Below are 23,512 nucleotides of genomic sequence, written 5' to 3' on the forward strand. Positions count from 1 at the left end.
AAGGATGAGAAGGAAAGACTCATGACAACTGAAAAGGGTTTTTGAAATAGTCCTTATTACCTGGCATCTGAAGAGTGCATCTTTTTAAGAAATACAGTTAGAAGGGACCTTCTTGGTGTTCTCTTTGCTTTAACTGCTACAGGGAACATGAAAAGCATAGGGATGGTGCCAGCTAAGCTGATGGTGGCATCCATTCAGTTCTTCATCACCCGGTTTAGCATATATCAGTAAGGTGACACACTGCACCCGCAGCTGCAATGCAAACAGGGTCCTGTGTGTGTGTGTGTGTGTGTGTGTGTGTGTGTGTGTGAGAGAGAGAGAGAGAGAGAAAGAGAGAAAGACAGAGACACAGAGAGAGACAGAGACAGAGACAGAGACACAGAGACAGAGACAGAGGGAGGGAGGGAGAGAAATTCCAGAGACATTTAAATGACATCCTAACACAAAATAATCCATGGTAAGAGGGCATGAGGGAAGAAGATATTCCTCCTTCTTGCTGTTATGGTGGCCTTGGCCTTTTTCGAAAGATTGTTTTATTACTCAAGTTGATGATCTTTGCTGTCATTCCTGAATTCAGGCACAGCATTCTTTCCTTTTATGAATCCTCCTTTGTCATTTCCACCCAACTAGGAAGCTGTTTGATCTTGCTTTTGCAAGGGTTTTTTTTTTTTTCCTTCCTGTAGTGGGGGAGGACAAGTAAAAAAAAACCTAGCATCCTCCCTAGATCTTTAATTCGAGAGACAATTTTGCAACACCACTACCTTCTTTTAGATTTAGGGGTAGAGGAGCCTTGGAAGTCATCTAGTCCAATCTACACATGAAGCCTGGAGAGGTCAATGACTTGCCCAAGGTCACACAGGTAGTAAGGGACATGAAAACCCAAGCATCCTGATTCTAGTCAACATTCTTTTCCCCCACACCAAAAAGCAACAAACAAAAACAGACAGAATGACTTGGTCTGGAAAGAAAACCCATAGGTTTCTCAAGCATTCTATTGTCAAGAACACAATCTAGCCTACATTATTTTATGTTTTTTAATTATTTAATTATTTATTTGTTTAAAAACCCTTACTTTCTGTCCTAAAACCAATAGTGAGTATTAGTTCCAGGGCAGAAGAGTGATTTGCCTGGATCACACAGCCAGGAAGTGTCTAAAGGCATATTTGAACCCAGGACCTCTTATCTCCAGGCCTGGTTCTCTATCCACTAAGCCACCTACCTACCCCATTTGGGAATTTTCTTGGCAAAAACACTGGAGTGGTTTGCTATTTCCTTCTCCAGCTCATTTTATAGATGAGGAAACTGAGGCAAACAGGGTTAAGTGACTTACCCAGGGTTAGTGTCTGAGACCAGATTTGAATTCAAGAAGATGAGTTTTCCTGACTCCAGGTCCAGCACTCTTTAGGCACCACCCAGCTTCCCCCATTTGTTCAATGCAAAGTTATCATCAGAAATTCTTGCACCAGGGGCAAGGGTCATACATATATTTGGTCAAGTGGCATAAAGATTCAGCTGGTCGTGCACACTCTTTTGGGGAAAGAATGAGTTATGAGCTACCAACATTGCCAGCAAGGTGGCATAATGCAATATAGGAGTGAGAGGAGGTAAAGAGGTGCTCACCCTTCTTCCTCAATCTGGTGGTTTCCTATTTTAGCTAATCATTTTTGCTAACTTGGTGCTTAGCCCAGGTGCTTTTATGTCACTGAAGGACTTCAAGGCTAAATGTGATGCTCACCCGGAAGCATTCTGTTCTAGTTATCACACTGGTTAGACAGGGAGAAAGAAGTCACCAGTGGCATAATGATTCAAGGGAAAGGGCACTGGACTGGGAGTAGGTGGGGATCTGAGTTCAAGTCTTACTTTTAACCTCCTGGATTTAAATCATGTAATCTCTCTGAGCCTGAATGACTTTATCTGTAAAATGGGGAATAGTAACAGCTGCACCTAGGTGTCACGGTGGATTAGAGGGACTAGACCTGGAGTCTGGAAGACATCTCCCTGAATTCCAATCTGGCCTCAGACACTTCTTAGCTGTATGACCCTGGGCAAGTAACTTAAATCTGTTTTTCCTCAGTTTCCTCATCTGTAAAATGAGAGAGAAAAAGAAATGGAGCACTACTTCAGTAACTTTGCCAAGAAAACCCTAAAATGGGGTCATGAAGAGTAAGGCAGGACTGAAATGACAGAACACAATCACCTGCGGTATTTAGTTCATAGGATTGTTGTGAGGTTCAAAGGGGCCTGTAAAACACTAAATTAATATCATTGATTATCATTACATGAAATGCCTTTTCAGCCTTCTGAAGAAAAGCTCCCCACAAATTCCAGGGTCTGCCCCCCTCCAATGGGACTTACTTGTAATGTAATCGCTGCCAACATCCCGGTAGCACATGGCAATAGCCCTTAGCTTACTTGGGTGAGGAAACTTGAGAAAACAGCCCTAGAAGTGAAAATGTCAAGTAGTTAAAGTGAGACTTCAACAGAGCATCTTAACTATGTCTAGGATAGGACCTTCCTCCTAGAGACCAGCTGCAGGGCACAGATTATCTGAGTAATCAATCTGGAGTTTACATTTCATTTAAATGGGTTGTTGCCTTGTAGGTTCAACCCCAAGCAGTTTGTTAAAAGTCTTCAGTTATCACTTTCACTCTCATTTTCAACAAAAAAGCCTTCAACTCCCTGGAAGTTGTTTTCCCCTGGGAAACACTCCAAAATTTTGAAATCATAACTTTCTCTGTTTTTCAGGGAAACCCTCAGGCAGTAAGTACTGTTTGGCTAGCCCTAGGGAGCAACCTGGAATGCTTTGAGATCCTTGAAGTTCTCTCTAGCACATCTAGCCATAGGATACAAAAAAAGATGCCCTGGAGCTATAGAAGGAAGAGAAGAATAATAAGATTATAGATTTAGAGGGTCCGAGGATGTCTGAGGGAATTGCTGGATGGCTCTCTAGATAGAACACTGGACTTGGAATCGGGAACTTTTCTTCCTGAGTTTAAATCTGGCTGCAGACACCAGCTGTGTGTTGATGGGCAAGCCACTTAACCCTAGTTGCCTCAGTTTTGAGTCTGGCCTTAGATAATAGCTTGCGATGCTGAGCAAATTGCTTAATCCTGTTTGCCCCCATTTTCTCATCTGTAAAAATGAGCTGGAGAAGGAAATGGCAAAATGTCAAGAAAGCTCCAAAACAGGGTCATGAAGAATGAGTCACGACTGACTAACAAGGGACCTTAGAGGATCACTAGTACAACACTCTCACTTTATAGATGAGAAAGAGACAAAAAACAACTTGCCCAAGGTCACACAGATAGTAAGCGTTAGAGTTAGGATCGGAACTACAGTCTTCCAACTCCTGAGCCAACACCCATGCCAACAATCATTTCCATGTCTAGGTTACTTTGATCTTGGAACACTGGCATCCTCTTCTGCCATAGATTGAAAGCTCTTGGAAAGCAGAGGCTGTTTCGTTTTTGTTTTTGTAATTCAGGTCCCTAGCATAGTTCATCAGTCCCTTGCAGGTGATTAATAAATATTGACAAATCAATTGAGTGTCATAAATCAACATACGATCCTTCCCAAAGTTAAAGATGGACTGGTAGGCATCACCGTAGATAGAGCATTGAGTTAGGAATCAGAAAGACTCATTTCCTTGAGTTCAAATCTGGTCTCAAGACATTTGCTCTGTGTGACTCTGGGCAAGTCACTTAACACCATTTGCCTCAGTTTCCCCACATGTAAAATGAGCTGGGAAAGGAAGCAGTCAGTATCTTTGCCAAGAAAGCCCCAAATGGGATTAGTAAGAGTCAGAAACAACTGAAAAATGACTGACCAATTGAAAAATCAAATGTAATCTGTGGTAGCACAGTGTCCACAAGGAGGTAAGTGATAGTGTGGCTATCTTCTGCACTGGGGAGTATTGTTCCACTGTGAGAACCACTTAGACTTGACAGTGATGAAATAGAGCTTGTTCAGAGGAGGATGAGCAGAAATGACATCATGGAAGCACTGGTTAAAGGAAACGGGAATGTTAAGCCCAGGAGGCTGTGGGTAAGAAAATGGCTTACAATGCTTCAAGGGTTAGAGTGTGGGAGGTTTAGTTTTATTCTATTTGACCTTGGAATAACTCAGGCTGCCAAACAGAAATTGCAGGAAGTCTTATCTTTTGTCCAAGGAAAAGAGGGACTTCCTAACAATGAATGCTGTCCAGAAAGATCTTAGAAGACTGTCTATAATTCTCAGATACTCTTGCATTTTTATGAATTTTAATTCAGTGTAGCCTCTGCCCCTGACCCAACTCAGAGGGATACAGCAGCACTTCATACTCCTCACTCCGAAGCAGCTAAGGAGAGAGGTCCCTTGGGCAGTTTAGCTCCTTTTGTATAAACAGTGAATGCAGGCTCAGCAATTCAAAAGGCTTTTCTCCTCCATGCTGTCAGTTGTTGGAAATAGAAAATGCCTTGTTTGCACATGCTCTAAGGTTGAGAGTGGGATTCCTCCATTCCGTGTCATCATGAACTTCCTGAAACTAATGGCCATGTTCCCAGGACTGAGACCTCATTGGCTAATGCTACCCCACCCCACCTCCCCATTTATACTAGGAAACACTTCCTATCTACCCAGGAGTAATTGCTTCCGGAGAGAAATGGATTCTTCTTCCCTGCATTTGCTAGATGACCACTTTCCAATTTCAATCCGGGAGTTTGCAATTTGCACTTTGTACTGCCCTCTCCTCTCACATCCTTTGACTCTTTATCCTATTAATCCTCTCTTCCTAGATTATTTTCATCATCTTCCTCTTCCATTACTGTTGTTCACAAGCCTAAGCACAGTTGGAGAAAGTCAATTGAGTTGAATGAGCACATTATGAATTCGTTATATAACATCAACTGGGCTCTCTCACTCCAGCAAAACAATCCTTTTATTTCTCCCTAAATGATTCCCCACAAAAGTTATCTGAAATCTTCACATCTTCCTCAAGCTTCCTCTTCCACATTCCCTCTTGGCTTTTTCCCAGCTGTGTGACCTGGGCAAGTCACTTAACCCCCATTGCCTACCACTCTTCTGCCTTGGAACCAATATATAGTATTGATTCCAAGACGGAAGGTAAGGGTTTTAATTTTTTTAAAATGAAAGAAATAGAGAAAAAACTGCTGGTACCCTCCTCTCAAAATTCCTTTTATTTAATTGGTTTGCATATGTTTTTTATTTGCTCATTTTATAGTTACCCTGAATGTATTTACATTTATCCTTGATGTTTCTCCTATTAGCATGTAAGAGCCTCGTGAGTAGGAATTCTTTTGTTCTTAATACTTTTATCCTTATTGCCTAAAGATCTACTATGTACCAAGCACATGGTAGGTATTTAGCCAATGCTTGTTTGATTGTTTGATGTTGTAGAAGGAGTTTGAGATTTAAGTATGAGCTCAATTTGGTGATCTCTGGATCACTTCCTACTTCTATGATTCATTGTGAACTTTTTGTTTCCCCCAATTACATGTAGAAACGATTTTTGACAATTTGCTCTACTAATAGTGTATTAGTGGGGGCAACTGGGTAGTTCAGTGGATTGAGAGCCAGGTCTAGAGGTGGGAGGTCCTAGGTTCAAATCTGGTCTCATTCACTTCCCAGCTGTGTGACCCTGGGCAACTCCTTAACCCCCATTGCCTAGCCCTTACCACTCTTCTGCCTTGGTTCCAAGGCAGAAGGTAAAGGTTTAAAATGAAAAAAAGAGTGTATTAGTGCCCCAATTTTCCCACCTTTCCTCCAACATTTATCATTTTCCTTTTTTGTCATATTATCCAATCTGATAGGAATGAGTTGGTACTTCAGAACTATTTTAATTTGCATTTCTCTAATCAACAGTGATTTAGAGCATTTTTTCATATGATTACAGATAATTTTCATTCCTTCCTCTGAGAACTGCTTGTTCATTTCCCGTGACCATTTTATCAGTTGGGGAATGCTTTGTATTCTTATAAAATTTAATTCAGTTATCTATATGAGAAATGAGACCTTTCTCAGAGATACTTGCTATAAAAATTTCCCCCCAATTTGCTATCTATGTGAACTTCTAAAATCCCTTCATGATCTCCTTGGCATTTCCACTTCCCTAATTCTCCGTGCAGATTGTAACACTCCTACCTCCTTTTCATCCTGTGAGATTTTCATTGATGTCTTTCAAAAAAGTTTCCATAGAGGATCCAGCCACCATGCTAGAAGTCTCCTACTATTCTTGGATCTCTGCACAGTGTGATCTACTTTTCAAGACTGGATTACCATTCATACCCTAGATGATGTCTTTCCCACCCATCCTATGACACTCATCTTCTCTGGAAATGTGCTGTAGCTTCTTATTCACGTTTTTCTTCCCATTGTCTCTTGGGTTCATCATAGAATCACAGAATTGGAGGATTGGGAGAAACCACAACAGGCATTTAATTCAACACAGACCCAGAAGGAACCCTTGCTTTAATGGACCAAACAAGTGGTTTTTAGCTTCTGCATGAAATCTTTGCTGATCCTCCTCAAATACTTGTGCCCTCTTCCCAAAATTTTTTTTATTTAAGGAATTTCCACTTTGAAGGAAAGTTAGGAACCTCTGAAGCAGCTCATTCCACTTTTTCCTCACTTCTGATTATTAGCAAATCTTCCCTGACATCAAAACTAAACTGAAGGGCAGCTAGGTTGTTCAGTGGATAGGGACAGGAGGTCCCAGGTTCAAATCTGGTCTCAGGCACTTCCCAGCTGTGTGACCTTCAGCAAGTCAGTTGACCCCAATTGATGCATCCTTGCTGCTCTTATGCCTTAGAACTGATATTTAGTATTGATTCTAAGACAGGAGGTAAGAGTTTATACATTTTTTAAACAAAACACAACTCGGTTGATCTTTTCACAATTTCAACCCATTGCTTCTGATTTTATTTTCTAAGGTCAAACAGAATGACTCTAACCCTTCTTCTACATGGCAGTCTTTTAAACTTGAGACCAGTTATGATTCTTCAACTCTCAATTTTCTTTTCTCCAAGCCTAACATGTGTAGTTCTCCCATTTATTCTTTATATATCATAGACTCAGGACTCTTCACTATCCTAATTGTCCTCTTCTGGAAATTCTCCAGTTTATGTGGCTATAAAATTCTCCAGTCTGCAAATAAAACAACTGAGGCAGAACTCCAAGCCAACTGGGCCCTTCTACAAATAAGATTCCAGATCTTCCTCATGACCAAAGACCCTTTACCCTCTACAGCTTTTATGCCCTTTAGTACCCTACCCCATCTTTATATGCCTGGTCAGTCCAGGTGTCAATATGATGGTGGACTTCAAACTCTTGGTATACCCCTTGGTCACGTTGTCCCCAAACAATAAGGTGGGCATGTAGCAACCAGCCCATGTGCAATTCTTTCTTGTGGCCACCAGCCCATCTACACCCCATCCTCAAGACACCGCTTTAGTAATGGGCCCTGTACACCCTAGGAATGTGCCCTCCACGGATACAGTCAGGTACTAGGTCAAGTTGCTCGTTAAGGCCTGCCAGAAATGGGTCTTAAGGAGGAAGTGATACAGGGTGGAGAAGCTCTTTTCTTTTTTAAATTTATATGTATATTTGTACATATTTTAATATATTAATTATAATTAATTAATTTAGACTATTTTTCCACGGTTACACGATTCATGTTCTTTCCTTCCCCTATTCCCTCCTCACTTCTGGAGCTGAAGAGCAATTCCACTGGGTTATATACATATCATTGTTCAAAACCTATTTCTCCAGGGGGCAGCTGAGTAGCTCAGTGAATTGAGAGCCAGGCCTAGAAATGGGAGGTCCTAGGTTCAAATCTGGCCTCAGACACTTCCCAGCTGTGTGACCCTGGGCAAGTCACTTGACCCCCATTGCCTAGCCCTTACCACTCTTCTGCCTTGGAGCCAATACACTGTATTGACTCCAAGATGGAAGGTAACTCCAAGACGGAAGGTAAGGATTTAAAAAAAAAAACTATTTCTCCAATTGATGGACACCGCCCCCCCCCATTTTCCAATTTTTTGCCACTACAAAGAGTACGACTATAAATATTTTTGTACAGGTATTTTTCCTTATTATCTCTGTGGGGTACAAACCCAGCAGTGGTATTGCTAGATCAAAGGGAAGATATTTGTTTAAAGTCATTAAATTATGCCCTTTGCCATAGTTCCAAATTGAACCCCAGAATGGTTGGATCAATTCACAACTCCACCAGCAATGTATTAGTGTCCCAATTTTGTTACATCCCCTCTAACATTTATTATTTCCTTTACTGTCATATTGACCAGTCTGCTAGGTGTGAGGCAGTACCTCAGAGTTGTTTCGATTTTCATTCCTTTAATTATTAGAGATTTAGAACATTTTTCACGTGTTTATTGATAGTTTTGATTTCTTTATCTGAAAACTGCCTATTCATGTCCCTTGATCATTTGTAGATTGGGAAATGGCTTGATTTTTTGTACAATCGACTTAGATCCTTATAAATTTGAGAAATTAGACCTTTGTCAGAGGTTTTTGTTGGAAAGATTTTTTCTCAATTTGTTGCTTCCCTCCTAATTTTGGTTGCATTGGTTTTGTTTGTACAAAAACTTCTTAATTTAATGTAATCAAAATTATTCATTTTACATTTTGTAATATTCTCTATCTCTTGCTTAGTCCTAAATTCTTTCCTTTCCCATAGATCTGACAGGTATACTATATATGTTCACCTAATTTACTTATAATTTCCATCTTTATACTTAAGTCAAAATCATTGTTTTTTTTATTTGTTCTTTGACCCACCAGTTTTGAAGAATTAAATTATTTAGTTTCCAATTCATTTTAAATTTGCCTTTCCATATGCCCTTGCTAATTATGATTTTTATGGTCTGAAAAAAATTGCATTTATCATTTCTGCTTTCCTATGTTTGTTTGCAATGTTCTTCTGATCTAGAACATGATCAATCTTTGTATATGTGCCATGTGCTGCTGAAAAGAAGGTATATTCCTTTTTATCCCTATTTATTTTTCTCCAGATATCTATTAGTTCTAATTTTTCTAACTTTTCATTCACTTCCCTTACTTCTTTCTTATTTATTTATTTATTTTTTGGTTCAATTTATCTAGTTCTGATAGGGGAAGGTTGAGGTCCTCCACTAGTATGGTTTTACTATCTATTTCCTACTTAAGCTCCTTTAATTTCTCCTTTAGAAATCTGAATACTATACCCTTTGGTGCATATATGTTGAGTACTGATATTTCTTCATTATTTACGCTGCCTTTCATCAAGATGTAATTACCTTACTTATCTCTTTTAATGAAATCTATTTTTGCTTTAGCTTTGTCCGAGATCATAATTGCTACTCCTGCCTTCTTTGTCTCAGTTGCAGTCCAGTAAATTCTGCTCCACCTTCTTACCTTTACCCTGCATATGTCTACCTGCCTCAAGTGTGTTTCTTATAGACAACATATGGTAGAATTCTGGTTTTTAATCCATTCTTCTATCTTCTTCCTTTTTATGGGTGAGTTCATCCCATTCACATTTACAGGTATGATTACTGTCTGTGTATTCCCCTCCATTTTGACTTCCTCCATTGATTTTACCTTTTCTCTTATCCCTCTTATTCTCCCCTCCAACTTTTCACTTTTAGTCAGTCTCCCCCTTTCCCCTCCCTAAGATTACTCCCTTTCCACCCCCTCCCTTCTCATTGTTCCCTTCTTATATAGTGCCTTTCAAATGAAGCCCCTAACCTCTCCCTCCCTTCTATTGCTCCCCTCCCCACCAGCCCATTTTTAACCCCTTTACTTATCTATAGGGCACAATGCAATCCGCAATGGATCTGACTGTTCTTCCCTATCTGAGCCAATTCCAATGAGTGTAAGATTTAAGTATTACCTGTCACCAACCTTTTCTTCCTTCCATTGTATTGGTATTCCCCCCTCCCCCCATGCACTTATGCACTTATTCATCAATTATATATTTACTCCATTTTATCTCTTTTCTCATTTTGCTTAGTATTATCTTCTTTTTACCCCTAGTTTTATCTATATACACTTACATATTATCCTATACAGTTTATCACTGTAACCTCTAGATATACTTCTTCTAGCTATCTCAATGATAATAACAATTTTTAAGAATTATCAACATCATATTTTCATATAGGAATACAAATCATTTGAACTTATTGGGTCCCTTAATTTTTTTTCCCCTTTCTCAATTACCTTTTGGTGATTCTCTTGAATTCTGTATTTGGTCATCAAATTTTCTGTTTAAGTCCGGTATTTTCTTTAGTGAACTTTTGTACCTCAATTCCTATTTGGTCAATTCTACTGTTTAGAAAGTTTTTTTCCTGGGGGAAGCTAGGTTGCTCAGTGGTTTGAGAGCCAGGCCCAAAGATGGGAGGTCCTGGGTTCAAATTTGGCCTCAGACACGTTCTAGCTGTGTGACCCTGAGCTTAACCCCCATTGCCTAGCCCTTACCACTCTTACGCCTTGGAACAAATACACAGTATTCATTCTAAGACAGAAGGTAAGGATTTTTTAAAAAAAAGAACGTTTTTTTCCTCAGTGAATTTTTGTACCTCTTTTCCCATATGGCCAATTTTGCCTTCTACAGAGTTCTTTCCTTTGGTGAATTTTTGTTTATTTTTCCTAAATGACCAATTCTGCTTTTTAATCTATTCTTCAGAGGTTTTTTGTGCCTCTTTTATCAATTAGCTTATTCTGCCTTTTGAGGTATTTTCTTCAGTATTTTTGCTCTTTTTTATCCATTTATCTATACTTTTTTCATGATTTTTCTTGCATAACTCTAATTTCTTTTCCCAATTTTTCTTCCACCTCTCTTATTTGATTCTTAAAGTACTTTTTGAGTTATGTTTTTGGACTTGAGACCATAATTGAATAGGAATTACCTGCACTACATACATGGGATATGCTCCTCTAGTCTTTTCCTGACACACCTATAACAAGAAAAGAACCATTCCCTACTGAAACAGCCCATTCTGCTTCTATATAACTCTAATCTTTAAGAAGTATTTCCCTATTGTTGTTTTACCATCAGTTATGTCTGATTCCTAATGACCCCATTTGGAGTTTTCTTGGCAAAGATACTGGAGTGGCTGGCTATTTCATTCTCCTGATCATTTTACAGATGAGGAAACTGAGGCAAAAAGGTACCATGAATTGCCCACTGTCACATAGCTAGAAAACATCTGAGGCCACTTTTGACCTCAGGAAGATAAGCCTTTCTAACTTTAGGCCCAGTGCTGTATCTACTGTGCCATATAGTTGCCTGAAATGTTTCCTTATTTTGAACCTAAATCTGCCCCTGCTACTTCCACCTTTTGCTGCTACTTTTGCCTAGGAAGGCAAAGAAAAGTCAGGCTTCCTGTGACATCTCTTTAAATACTTGAAGACAGCTATCATGCTCCTCCCTCCTAAGTCTTCTTTTTGACAAGCTAAAAATTCCCAGATCTTAAAACCCATTCTTGTATGGCCTCATGTCCAGCCCCCTCCTAATCGTGGTGCCCTTCTCTAGTCATCTCGGTTTGTCTACCTCCTTTTAAAAATATAGTGTCTCAAAGTGAATATGATTTCCCACTAGGATCTGACCAGGGCAGAGGACAGTGAGATTTCACCACCTTCATTCAGGTTATTTCTCTATTCATACAGGACAACTAGCTGGCACAGTGGATAGAATACCAGACTTGGAATCAGGAAGACTCCTCTTCCTAAGTTCAAATCTGGTCTTAGGCATTTATTAGCTGGGTGACCCTGGGCAAGTCATTTCATCCTTCTAGTTCCCTCATCCGTAAAATGAGCTGAGAAGGAAATGGCAAAACCACTTCAGTATCTCTGCCAAGAAAACCCCAAACAGAATCACAAAGAGACAGACATAGCTAAACAGTAGCTATTCATGTGATCCACAATTGTATTAGTTTGTTGTTTTGTTGTTTTTTGTGACTGCCATACCACACACTATAGATATCATGGCATTGCTGGCATGCTTCTAATGCCCCCTGTGCCAATCAAGCAAATCTGACACTCCTAGGATTTTTTTTCCCTTCACAGCATTTTAAAAAAATCAATCCCAGCCTGCTCTTTGTGGCCCATGGAGAACTTAGTGACTGCAGCTCATGACTTAAGCATTTAAAAATTTTTTTTATTTAAGTATTTTTTCCATGATTATATGATTCGTGTTCTTTCCCTCCCCTTTTCCCTCCCCCTTTCCAGAGCTGAAAAGCAATTCCACTGAATTATACATTATTATCATTCAATATCTATTTCCATATTATTTATTTTTGTAATAATCTTTTAAAAACCAAAATCCCAAATCATTTATTCATAAAAACAAGGAAAAAACCAAACGTTTTCCTTCTTTGTTTTTATTCCCACAATTCTTTTTCTTTTTTATTTGGATTTTTTATTTAATTAATTAATTCGGAATTTTTTCCCATGGTTACAAGATTTGTGTTCTTTCCCTCTCCTCCCTCCATCCTGCTCCTGTAGCCAAATCGCAATTCCACAGGGTTTTACATGTGTAGTTGATCAAGCTCTATTTCCATGTTATTGATATTTGCAGTAGGATGATCATTTAGACTTTTTTACACAGGGGGCCAGTTCACTGTCCCTCAGACTGCTGGAGGGCCAGACTATAAAAAAATTTTTTTGGAACAAATCTGTATACCACTGTCTGGGATAGCAGAGGCTGCAGTGCTGGTTGTGATGGGGACCTTGCACAGGGCCATCACTGCCACCACTATACTGGGCAGCAGTATACACAGTACGGAATCTCCTCCCTCAGATCACCACTCACCATGCTGACCTCTTCCATTGTGCAGCCACATAATCCTTTGCATGGCACCTTGTTCTCATTCAGTTACTCTCAGAACAAGGCACCACACAAAGGATTATGTCACCGAAAGTAGTACTGTCTGGGAGGCATGCCTCACTTTGCAACGCCCCCACATACAGTGCTCCTCTCACTGACCACCAACGAAAGAGGTGACCCTTCTGGAAGTGTGGTGGGAGCCAGATAAATGGCCTTGGGGGGCCTCATGTGGCCCACAGGCTGTAGTTTGGAGACCCCTGATTTAGAGTCCACATCCCCAGTCATATCCCCATCAACCCATGTGATCAAGCAGTTGTTTTTCTTCTGGGTTTCTACTCCCATAGTTCTTCCTCTGAATGTGGATAGTGTTCTTTCTCATAAGTCCCTCAGAATTGTCCTGGGTCATTGCATTGCTACTAGTAGAAAAGTCTCTTACATCTGATTGTACCACAGTGTATCCGTCTCTATGTATAAAGTTCTCCCCACAGTTCTTTCTCTTGTGGATAGCATTCTTTCTCATAAATTCTTTGGGATTGTCCTGGATCCTTGCATTGCTGTCAGTAGCAAAGTCAGTTACATTTGATTGTTCCACAATGTTTTACTTTATGTAGGTAATGTTCTCCTGGTTCTACTCATTTCACTCCAATCAGTTCATGGAGGTCTTTCCAGCTCATATGGAAATCAAGCAGTTCATCATTTCTTATAGCACAATAGAATTCCATCACCATCATACACCACAATTTGTTCAGTCATTCCCCAAACGAGGCACACTCCCTCATTTTCCAATTTTTTTGCCACCACAAAAAGTGCTGCTATGAATATTTATGTATAGTTTTTTCATTATCTCTTTGGGGTATACACCTAGTATATTGAAATAAGCCTAGTGATATTGATGGATCAAAGGATAGGTAGTCTTTTATAGCCCTTTGAGTATAATTCCAAAGAGCCTTCCAGAATAGTCAGATCAATTCACAACTCCACCAGCTGTGCATTAGTGTCCCAATTTTGCCACACCCCCTCCAACAATTATTATTTTCCTTTACTGTCATATTGGTCAATCTGTTAGGTGTGAGGTAATACCATGACTTTAGAAGAATTGAAAGCAATGTCATCCAAAAGGTTTTGTGTTTCCAATACTTACTTTTTTTAAACCCTTACTTTCTGTCTTGATTGGATCAATACTGGGTATGGGTTCCAAGGCAGAAGAGTGGTAAGGGCTAGGCAATGGAGGTTAAGTGACTTGCCCAGGGTCACACATCTAGGAAGTGTCTGAGGCCAGATTTTAACCTAGAACTTCTCATCTCTAGGCCTGACTCTCCATTCACTGAGCCACCCAACTGCCCACAGGTAAGGGTTTTTATATTTGTTGATTGAGTAAGCATCTTAAAGAATAAAGATAATCTAAATTAAAATTTTAATTTTAGTAACATAAATGTCTAGGACACTTTTGAGAGAACCCTGAGAATTCACTGTGTCCAACACCATCATTTTGCAGAGAAGGAAGCTAAGAAAGGATAATTTAGCGTTGTGACCTAAACTATGTTAATTATTTGGTCGCCATGGATATCCCAAATATAAAAGAAATATAACCAAGCCAGCTAGAAATTTATGGTGATTTAATTTATATAGTGGAAAGAAATTAAGAAGGAAGAAGGAAAAAGGTGTAGGATGTCTCCCCCCTGGATAGTGCCAGGAGGAAGACCAGAGGCTCTAGGAAGATAAAGTTTTGAAGAGAAAGGAGGAAAGAATCAGCCTGAACTCCAAAGGGTTCAGCCAAGATGCCTGAACCTGAATCAGCTCAAGGGCAAACTCACCGCCAAACCCAGACAATAGCTGCCACCATGCCAAGACATCGGAATACTTAGCACGCTGCCAGCCAGTTGCCTTTCCAGGGAAAGAGAAACAGAGCAAGTGACATGCCTTATATAGATGGTTTTATGTCACTTCCCTGCATCTCATCTGTACCAATGATAGCTTAGCTTGACTCAGGACAGCCCAGGGGTCTGTCCACTTTTCCTGCACATGTCTGTTGAAGGTCATTTCCTCAGATAATTAAATCTTTGAGTATGGTACAGGCATTCCTGACGTTGTTAAACTAAGTAGGGTGGAGAAATGTATAGTTCCCAAGACTTGATTCTGTTAAACCAAGTATCTCCATTGTTACTAATCAGGAAATAGCTAAATCAGATCTTCTAAAGTACAGCCTGAGTACAGTGGAGTAGTTTTAAAATTCACAAGAGGAGAAATCATTTGTCCAAAGTCATAGGGGTTATAAAAACCAGATGTTACTGTTGGGTGTTGTAGCTCCCAGCAAGAAACTTTTCAGGTTCAGTGACTGCAAACCAATACGTGAGGGGTCAGAAAAGCAGATACTACCCTGAGAGAAAAGGACTGACCTCATGTTCCATATAAAAACTGGACCATGCATTGGTGCCCTAGCGGGTGAGGAGCTAAAGAAACCAATAAAGAAACCAAACTAAAGAAACTATTTCTTTTTCTTTTTTTTAAGCCCTTACCTTCTGTCTTAGAATCAATATTGTGTATTGGTTCTAAGGCAGAAGAACAGTAAGGGCTAGGCAATGGGGGTTAAGTGACTTGATCAGGGTCACACAGCTAGGAAGTATCTGAGGCCAAATTGGAACCCAGGACTTCCCTTCCCTAGGCCTGACTCTCTATCCTCTAAGCCACCTAGCTGTAATTCCCACCCTCCAAGATGTACTATTTCTTGTTTTTTTTTAATTTAATTTAATTTTTTAATTTTTTTCCATGGTTACAGGATTTGTGTTGTCTCCATCTCCTCTTTCCTCCCCACTCCCAGAGTTGACAAGCAATTCCCCTGGGTTACACATGTATTATCACTCAAATCCCATTTCCATATTATTCATTTTTATAATAGACAAGATGAACTATTTCTGCTAGGAAGCTCTGGTGATAATAATAGCTAGCATTTATATATCACTTTAAAGTTTGTAAAGTGCTTTGCAAATATTATTTCATTTCATTCTTGTGACAGCCCTTACTGCTCTTCTGCCTTAGAACCAATCAATATACAGTAGTGATTTGAAGGCAGAAGGTAATGGTTTGAGAAACAAAAAAATCATTTATTAAATGTCCTCTGGGTGAAGGCACTATCCTAAGTGCTAGAGGGCAATCAGAGTCTTATTTTCTCATGAGATTTAGGGAGGGGGGAAGTGATTTTCCCAAGATCACACAGTCAGCAGAACTAGATAGTTTGAAATCTGCAAGAGCCAGATCTTCTGATTCCAATGTGCCATGTTGAATCATGATGGTGCAGACAAACCTTTTCAGGGAACATCTATTACCACAAAATCCTTCTTCTCCCACAAGTCCACCTAATGCTAATCTAATCATTTTGGCGAGGTTTATGATTGACGTCCCTCTGCAGTTGAGGAGCACTTTAAACCCACCAACCAGGACTGAGCTTGTGCAAACCTTGCCCTTGACATGATTGTGTTCCCTCCCTTGGAGACAGCATTATTAGCTTCATAACCAGTGTAGCTCTTCTTCAAGATGAGCAATATTTTGTCATGTGATATACTATGGGTCTTAAATGAAAAAAAAAAACAGAAACATATACCTTAGGCAGGAAATAGCCACTTTTTAATAGTAACCAGACTCTACTCCTTGGACAAGCTGAAGGTTTGGGCTCAGAAGGAACCTTGGAGAATATTGAGTCCAGTATTGGAACCAGACTGGAGCATGATTTCTTTATTATTCATTTTTGTAATAGTGTAATCAAAACCCCAAATCATATACCCAAATAAACAAGCAATAAATCACATGTTTTCTTCTGCATTTCTACTCCCACAGTTCTTTCTCCAGATATGGATAGCATTCTTTCTCTTAAGTCCCTTAGAGTTGTCCTGGATCATTGTATTGCTGTTAGTAGCAAAGTCTATTACATTTGATTGTCACACAATATTCCAGTCATTGTGTACAATGTTCTCCTGGTTCTGCTCATTTCACGCCACATCAGTTCATGGAGGTCTTCCCAATTCTTATAGAAATCAATTGATACATTATACCTTATAGCACAATAGTATTCCATCACTATCATATACCACAATTTGTTCATTTGGCTATTGCTCTTGAAACAATTGAGCTTAACACCTAGTTAGCAAGAATAATTAAAATAGGACATTACTAGATGACACAAAACCACTCTAAGCAAGTTCTTCCATTCTTTATTCTTCTTCCATTTGGCTTCCTCAGCAACAACCAGGGGTTTATTTTCCCACTTCCAAACTCCATTGCCATGGGATATTGTTTTGGGTCTTGAGCAGACATTTTCTGCTATTTGCTCCACTCATGCTTTTGAATTGCAATCCCAAGCCCAAACATGGATATTTATGGGTCCTAGTCCCTCATTTTTCTGCTGGGGATCCTGGGAAGTAAACTTATAAATGACAAGAAAAGAAACCATGATTGAAACCTAGATTCAACACTGAGGCACCAACTCACCCCTATCAGATTGGCCATTATGACAGTAAAGGAAAGTGGCAAATATTGGAGAGGATGTGGCAAAATTGGGAACTAATGCATTGTTGGTGGAGTTGTGAACTGATCCAACTATTCTGGAGAGCAATTTAGAATTAAGTTCAAAGGGCTATAAAATTGTGCAGTCTCTTTGATCCAGTAATGGCAGTACTGGGTCTGTATTCCAAAGAGATAATAAAAAAGAGGGAGTAATAATCTACTTGTACAAAAATATTTATAACTGCTCTTTTTGTGTGGGAAAAACTTTGGAAACTGAGGGGATGTCCATCAATTGGGGGACAACTGAACAAACTGTAGTACATTTTAATGAAATACTATTGTGCTGCATGTAAAACTCAGTGGAATTGTGCATTGGCTATGGGAGGGGGTGGGAGGAGGGGTGGGAAAGAACATGAATCATATAGCCATTGAAAAAATTTCTTAAATAATCAATTAAATAAAAATTTAAAAAATACTATTGTGCTATAAGAAATGATAAGCAGGATGATTTCAGAAAAAACTGGAAAAACCTGTAGGACCTGATGCAGAGCAAAATAAACAGAACTAGGAGAACACTGTACACAGTAACTGCAATATTGTAGATGATTATCTGTGAAAATTTGGCTACTCTCAGCAATGCAATGATCTGGGACAATCCTGAAAGACAGGGTGGGGAAGGCTATCCACCTCCAGAGAAAGAGCTGGTGGAGTCATCTTTCACATCAGTGTATTCATGGTTTTATTTTGGGGTTTTGCTTATGTAGGAGTGTGCTCTAACAACAAGACCAATATGGAAGTGTGTTTTACATGACAATAAGAAATGAAAGGGAAAAAAAACCTAGGTTCTCTGACTCTAAACCAATGATTGTTGTCCTAATTCAGCTTAATTCAATCAAACAAACATTCATTAAAAGGCTACTGCAGAGCCGCTAAGAGTTGGAGGGATGGAAGTGTTAGGCTCAAAATCAAGAAGACTCATCTTCCTGAGTTCAAATACAGCTTCAGAGACTTACTAGTAGTGTGAGCCTGGGCAAAATCACTTAACCCTATTTACCTCCATTTCATAATCTGTAAAATGAGCTAGAGAAGGAAATGGCAAACCACTCCAATATCTCTGCCAAGAAAATCCCAAATGGCTTCACAAAGAATAGCATATGACTTTAAAAATGATTAAACAACAACACTGTAAATACTATGATGGGCACTGGAAATAGATAACTCAATTCCTTTTCTATTTAGTGTGAAAGGGAATTCTTTATTCTCTTTGTCTATGTTGAGTTAATCAACCAAAAACTTTAAAACACCCCAACTTAACGCTAAGAAAGGGAGTTCACAATCACTTACTTGGAGAGCTCTACCCTTTTAACTCAGTCAGAAACTTGTGAATCCTATGATCAGAGTTGACACTTTCAGAGGCCTTTGATAAGAGTATTTACCCCTCCAGAAGGTGAGAACTAGTTCCCACAAACACTCACCCCTGGGCAGTGCTAGACTATTTGGAAGCTGTGATTAGCCCCTGTGAAAAGGGAAAGGGAAAATAAGTCATCTTAAAAGCAAGCCCTGAACTCCCTCAGAGGAGATTGTCTTTGAGAAGATAGTCTGAAGAGATTGTCTTCTGGAGATAGTCTTCTGACTGGGGAAGAGTCTTCCAAGGGAGCTTCTCTGGAAACTGTGGCTTGGATCCTGGGCTTGGAGCTCGGCTTCAACTTAGACTCTGACTCCTGAACTACTTTGTTGGATGAGTGAAAGACTGACTCCTTTCCTAGTTTCCTAAGAGACTAGCTTCCATCTTGGAGGAAGCCTCACCACCAGCCTTCCTGATTGAGAGTTAATTGATCTCTGCCTGAATTAAGCAGACTTGGAGTAAACATTAAGTTGATAGGATAGATAACCTCTCTAACCTCTTCATATTTCTCTACTTTATTGGTTCCTTTCCATTTTTTAAATATTTGTAAATAAATTTCTGACTCAAGATATAATAAATATTGGCAACCACATAATTTCATAAAATTATTGTCCAACCATTAATTTTCACCTTTATATCAGTTATGGGTCTAGTCCAAATTCTGTCCTGTGAGGAAACTATTCAGTTGTAGGAATTGGGAGAAAATATTACTGCATTGTTTGTGGCTGGGAAGCTGAACTGTCTTTCCCTTCCTTAACTAAGGACCTAGGTTTGCAGAAATCCAGCCAGATCCTAAGATTAATGCAAGGAGTTTTCTCACAATTATACATCTTAAGCAACCTCTGTCTTATCTTAAAGCTGGCCCCATCCTGGTTGATCAGTTATTGTTTTCTGTTCCTTTGATTATTCACAATAACTTGTCAGGGAGAGGCACAGCTCTTTTTCTGATTTCAGCCAATTGCATCTGTTCACTCTCTCCTTCCTAAATGGGAAAATCCCTAATCTTTCCTCCAATTAGAAATCAGATTACCTAATGTTGTATCCTGGTTAAGTGCTTTCTTTTAATTTATTGGCCCTATTTGGTTGTTTTTAATGTATAAAAATCTGTCGCCCTTTGTATTGGGTTCTAGCTGAGGAAGGGACCTGGTCCCAATTCAGTAGGCAATTGGCTTAATAAACTGATATGCTCAGAAATTTGAACATTTATTTGCTCAGGCATTTCATTGTTCACCCACTATACACGAGAGTGGTCTGGGGCTAAGTTTCCATGACTAAATGCAGGATAGGGACTTTCTAGCACCTTCTTCTGATGAATGAGTATGTAGGTTGGAAGTTCTTTTTTTTTTTTAACCTTTGCCTTCTGTCTTAGAATCAATTCTGTGCATTGGCTCCAAGACAGAAGAGTGGTAAGTGCTAGGCAATGGGGGTCAAGTGACTTGCCCAAGGTCACACAGCTAGGAAATGTCTAAGGCTAAATTGAACCCAGGACCTCCCATCTCTAGGCCTGGTTCTCTAGATTGGAAGTTCTATAAGAAGTACTACTTGGTTCTCTACTTGTGGTAGGTATGAATTGTCCAGGGCTTAAATCATGAGTTGGGATTATGTATGAATCAAATGTTAGATCTTCATAATCCATGTATTCATAGTTTTGGCATAATTGGCGATCCATATGTTTTACTGTTAAGTAAGGATTATAGATAAGGATGGTAGAGATTATTCTACCCTACAAGGTTTTCCAGTCATTTACCTGATACCTCTCTTATTAACCACTAAGCCCAGTTTTTATTCTTCTTTCTTCATCTGTATCATCCTAAAGTATTTAAAAAAATTGGTTGAATTGAATGGGGAGCCCAAGGGGATTATGACAGGAAGCCTGTATGTATCAGACAACTCCTATTTGAGTTGAATTCCCAAAGTGGTCTTGGAGTTGATCTATCCCATACCTGAATAAATCTAGAACTAAGAGTTAGATGTAGAAGGGAACATTTAGTTTAGCCCTTAGTTTTGTTTTACAGGTGAGGAAACGAAGGTTCAGAGAGAGAAGTGATTTATCCATGGTCACACATGAAGTAAGTAGACACATCCCCCCAATTCCTCTGTCTCTAGATGCCAGATTCATTTCACTAACCTTTTCCCAGGTAGCTCTGGGAAATACAAGCAGACCTGATTGCCTTGTCTTTCGGTTACTAAGGGGAAAACCCACTTCCAGCTTGAGCCCACCAAGAGATCAAGGTGCCCTCCACGAGGAAACATCATGTTCTTCATCTGTTTCTGGTTGGTCCATGGTGTTATGATAAAAATTCTATGGAAACCAGATTTTAAATTTATAATAATTATTTATTAAATAGCAAAAAAGCAGACCAGAGAAAGAAAGTAGCATGAGTTATTTGTGCCAGCTAGTTCTTCCAGCCTCCTCCTCCACACGCAGGCTAAGCCAATCCAGAACCAGACCACAAGCTCTTCTAAGTCCTAGATTCCCATAAAAGAAAGAGACCTCATAGCCCCTCAGCCAGTTTATGCTCTTTGTGAGATCTCCTACCAGAGCCCCTCTGATTGGAGAACTCAGACCTCAGTCAGGGTAAGTTGCAGATCTTCTGGACACCAGGAGTACAAGAGTAGTTTACCATTTCTTTCTTCAGCTCATTTGTTAGATAAGGAAACTGAGGCAAGCAGAGTTAAATGACTTGTCCAGGGTCAACTAGCTAGTAAGTATCTGAGGTCAGATTTGAACTCAGGAAGATGAGTCTTCCTGACTCCAGGTCTGGCACTCAGTCTACTGTGCTACCTACCTGCAGCTCTAACACTATATTCCATGACTCCTCCTATGTCTGACATTCTATGTTGTATGTTCTAAGGTCTCTCCCAGTCCTGACATACTATAATCTGTATTCTAAGGTCCTCATAGCTCTGACTTCCCACGTTCTGTATTCTAGGGTCTTTTTCATTTTGAGCATTTTATGCCCTGTGTTCTAAAGTCTTTCTCAGCCTTGACAAACTATATTCTTTTCTCTAATCCCTCCTAACTTTGTTCTATGTAACAGGGTCTCTTTGAGTTCTGACATCCTTTATTCTGTGTTCTAGGACCCCTTTAATTTCTGATATCCTATGTTCTGTGTTCTAGGATCCCTTTAATTTCTGATATCCTATGTTCTGTGTTCTAGGATCCCTTTCAGTTCTGACATCCTATGTTCTGTGTTCTAGGATCCCTTTAATTTCTGATATCCTATGTTCTGTGTTCTAGGATCCCTTTAATTTCTGATATCCTATGTTCTGTGTTCTAGGATCCCTTTAATTTCTGATATCCTATGTTCTGTGTTCTAGGGGCCCTTTAATTTCTGATATCCTATGTCCTGTGTTCTAGGATCCCTTTAATTTCTGATATCCTATGTTCTGTGTTCTAGGATCCCTTTAATTTCTGATATCCTATGTTCTGTGTTCTAGGGGCCCTTTAATTTCTGATATCCTATGTTCTGTGTTCTAGGATCCCTTTAATTTCTGATATCCTATGTTCTGTGTTCTAGGATCCCTTTCAGTTCTGACATCCTTTGTTCTGTGTTCTAGGATCCCTTTAATTTCTGATATCCTATGTTCTGTGTTCTAGGATCCCTTTAATTTCTGATATCCTATGTTCTGTGTTCTAGGATCCCTTTAATTTCTGATATCCTATGTTCTGTGTTCTAGGGGCCCTTTAATTTCTGATATACTATGTTCTGTGTTCTAGGATCCCTTTAATTTCTGATATCCTATGTTCTGTGTTCTAGGATCCCTTTCAGTTCTGACATCCTTTGTTCTGTGTTCTAGGATCCCTTTAATTTCTGATATCCTATGTTCTGTGTTCTAGGGGCCCTTTAATTTCTGATATCCTATGTTCTGTGTTCTAGGATCCCTTTAATTTCTGATATCCTATGTTCTGTGTTCTAGGATCCCTTTAATTTCTGATATCCTATGTTCTGTGTTCTAGGATCCCTTTAATTTCTGATATCCTATGTTCTGTGTTCTAGGATCCCTTTAATTTCTGATATCCTATGTTCTGTGTTCTAGGGGCCCTTTAATTTCTGATATCCTATGTTCTGTGTTCTAGGGGCCCTTTAATTTCTGATATCCTATGTTCTGTGTTCCAGGGGCCCTTTCAGTGACCATTCTATGTTTAAAGTTCTAGAGTCTCTTTTAGCTCTGACATACTGTGTTCTTCTTGCACTGATGAAGTATTTTATGAATGTCTTTTTTATTTGAGGTGAATTTCCCCGTTTCCCCTCTGACTACGAGGCAATGTACTAAGAAAAAGCAGACTAATGTGAGCTTGAGGAAATTCAACAAGGAAATGTTTCCTAAGGAAAATCCCACAATGCTCTCTGGAAGAGATTTTTTGTAGGATGTCCCATTTTGTATTTGCCATACCATTAACTGCCTCTTCTGACACCTTAATCATGACCTGACTCGCTCAATAAAGGCATCTCATCCGAAATGGACTCAAAGTATACAAAACCTTCACAAGGGTGGAAATGATGGAAGGTCTAACAATGAGAATACATTTCATTTTCAATATGCTTTCTAATTTTTAAAATAATTGATTAGGAATAATATTGAACATCATCAACATGAACAATTAAACTTTCTTTGTAATTATGCATATTTAAATGCATGAAATTCAACCTGTAGAATGGTTTTTTTGGTCAGTAGACCTTTTCATTCTCCTTCCCTTATTTTCTTACAGTATGCAGTCCCAATGGGGTACATCTGCTCTGGTAGATTGATTCAGCTTCCCTTTGTCTGTCCCCCACTCCCAC

Source organism: Monodelphis domestica, chromosome 3, assembly GCF_027887165.1.
Source record: "Monodelphis domestica isolate mMonDom1 chromosome 3, mMonDom1.pri, whole genome shotgun sequence".
In the NCBI taxonomy this organism is placed as follows: domain Eukaryota; kingdom Metazoa; phylum Chordata; class Mammalia; order Didelphimorphia; family Didelphidae; genus Monodelphis; species Monodelphis domestica.